Source organism: Anneissia japonica, unplaced genomic scaffold, assembly GCF_011630105.1.
Source record: "Anneissia japonica isolate Jap-2015-1 unplaced genomic scaffold, ASM1163010v1 scaffold2167_len242483_cov200, whole genome shotgun sequence".
In the NCBI taxonomy this organism is placed as follows: domain Eukaryota; kingdom Metazoa; phylum Echinodermata; class Crinoidea; order Comatulida; family Comatulidae; genus Anneissia; species Anneissia japonica.
The window spans coordinates 226,012-228,752 of NW_022702691.1; positions in this window are offsets into that span (position 1 = coordinate 226,012).

Below are 2,741 nucleotides of genomic sequence, written 5' to 3' on the forward strand. Positions count from 1 at the left end.
GGCCTATATAAGGAATGGCTGTTGTCTTTATTTATAATGAGAAAATTATTTATCAAAATATATAATTTAATTTGTTTTTATTTTTGTATAGCTTCATGGGTCAAATTTGGCCCGCGGGCCACCTATTAAGAACCATGGTCCTACACGTTTGGAGTCCATAGGCGGTGGGCCTTACCCACCATAACCAGAACCAGTTAACCATATCAATCAATTTTTAGTAACGCGTCAGTGAATTAAATGTTCACGTAGATACTGTACTTACCTGACTGCGTGCGTGTTTGATGCTCTGACAACTGCAGTTTCAGTCACATAATCAACATTGGTTGTGACAATGAACGCGCAAGACCGCACGCGCCGCCAAAGCTTTTGGTGAATTGAATCTCAAACGAGATAACGAAAGCTCTCTAAATTGAAGACTAAAGTTACTGCATGATTGTTTTATATTTTTAAGAAAATTAATTTATTCTAATTTTTATTATATTTTCCCTGCATTCGTGATTATTCTTCGTCATGCGTAGACTAAATGCGTGACAAATTTAGGATCACGCATGAGTTTCTGCCAAATGTGTGTTACATCCAAAATCACTTTGAAATGCGGGACCGTCCTGCACGATGCGAGACGGTTGGTAACGCATTTTGTAAGCCAGGACCCAATACTATTTTGTTAAGTTTCTTCACACTGATGCTGATTGGTCAGTGGAATCGGGAAGCGTTCCCGATTGCGTTGGGGACAGCTACGCAGCGCAAGGATTGCATTGAAAACGCTGTACTAGCGACTGTGTAGCGATTGTATGGAAACGGAGCTTGATTCTGATTGGTCGGTCTGGTAAGGGAGCCTTCCCGATTGCGTCGTCAGGGACTGATACGCAATACAACGATTGCACTGAAAACACTGTAGCGACAGTGTAGCGATTTTATGGAAACCAGACTTTACATGGCTCACCATAAGACACAATTAAAAGACAACGGCCATGATTATGAACAAGGACAAAAACTAGAAATTAACAGAGAAATGGAAGAAGCTAATCAGTGATAAGTGACCAGTAGGCCTATGGGTTGCAAAACCAGGTCTAATAAAAACTGAAGAGAGAGACCCGTCTTCCTTAGTTTTATTTAACGCACCCGTGCGTCTAATACTCCCAAGCAGAATCAATCCGAAAATACCTTAATCGATTTTTCTTAAACTCTGCTATCCAAGCAATCCTCACTACAGTATATTGAATAATAAAGACCAGCTTGATCACAAACACGAACATTACTTTGTCTTACTTTCCTATAAAAAAATTATTAATGATTGCTTTAAGTATATTTTATTTAATACACGTCGACCACATCTAACTTTAAGTACTGTATAGAATTGCAAGTGGTCCGACGATTGCTCTGATTTTGTATGCACGTAATGCAACGTTAAAAAATGTTCTGCTAAATAGGGGACGCCATATTAGAACCCGAATCGAGTTCGCTCGAAACTCGTCTTTTAAGGACAATCCCCTTCTTAGCAGTTCAAAAAGTACTGCCAAAAAGGACAGTACGCCCCTTCTTGGCAGTACTTTTTAAAACAGGATTACGTTCCCACGAAACCACGACAGTCGGACCTCTTGCATTTGTATATTCTTTGAAGCAATGCACTTCACTATCAGGGGCGGATCCAGATTTGTCCGAAAGGGTGGGGGAGGCGAAAGTGGGGCCGATCGAGGTAACACTATCCTAGGGATTCGCGAAAATTTGGTGTTCTAGACGCCCGAAAATAACCTCTGAGGCGCTTTGGGCGATCATTTTTTTTTCTTTTTCTTTCTTTCTTTTCTTTTCTTTTCTTTTCTTTTCTTTTCTTCTCTTCTCTTTATTTTTTTTTTGTTTCTTTAGGACGTACTATTCGTCCAGGGACCTGTTCCCTTTTTTACATCATAGTCTCTTATTTGAGTTAAATAAAATTATGAATTATGAATAGTTAGTGTTCAATGGATTGGATTGGATTAAATTTATCGGTGTAAACACCAAGGACAGCCGACGAAAGTCTAGAAGAAAACTTATTATCAGTGGGGTCCTTCTGGTGTGATTGGTCAGTACACCGGGAGACAATCCCCTACTCTTTTCCGAAGAGTATACTGCGTTCTTGAACGTGCACATGAGCCACAAATACTCACGGGACCAACGGCTTAAACGTCTCATCCGAAAGATGGTGGACTATTTAACTTATATTTCAGCCCTCCAGTTGAAACACAAGGAGAGGCAGCGATGGGGGTCAAGGAGTCGGAGGCCCTTCAAAAATAATGTCCAGATACTCCATCGAAGTCCCTCCCTGACCCCCTTCTATTCCGAATTCCATTCGCCCTGTGTTAATAAAATATGCTGTATGCCATAGCTACGCACCACGCAATAAAACTCAGCTTAGCATTTAGTGGTCGCCCATTAATTCCTTTATTTTCCCTTGTATAGCAATAAAGTTCAAGGGTGAATATGGATAGAATTTTCCAATTGTGGATTTCATTTTTTTTTTCTGTTGGGCGTTGAAGCTGACTCTTTTTGTTCCAAATGGAATGACCTAGATAATGAACTTTGCTTTTTTATGATGAATGATTTATATAAACATTCGGTAATTCAAACGAGCACTTAAATCAAATTTGTTTGAGTAAATTTCAAGATTTAGGATATTAGATACATGAATGGTAAGAAACGATAGCGATAGAGACTTGGTTGAAATAGGCCTACAAAGCACAAATGTACCGTATACAGTATAAAGG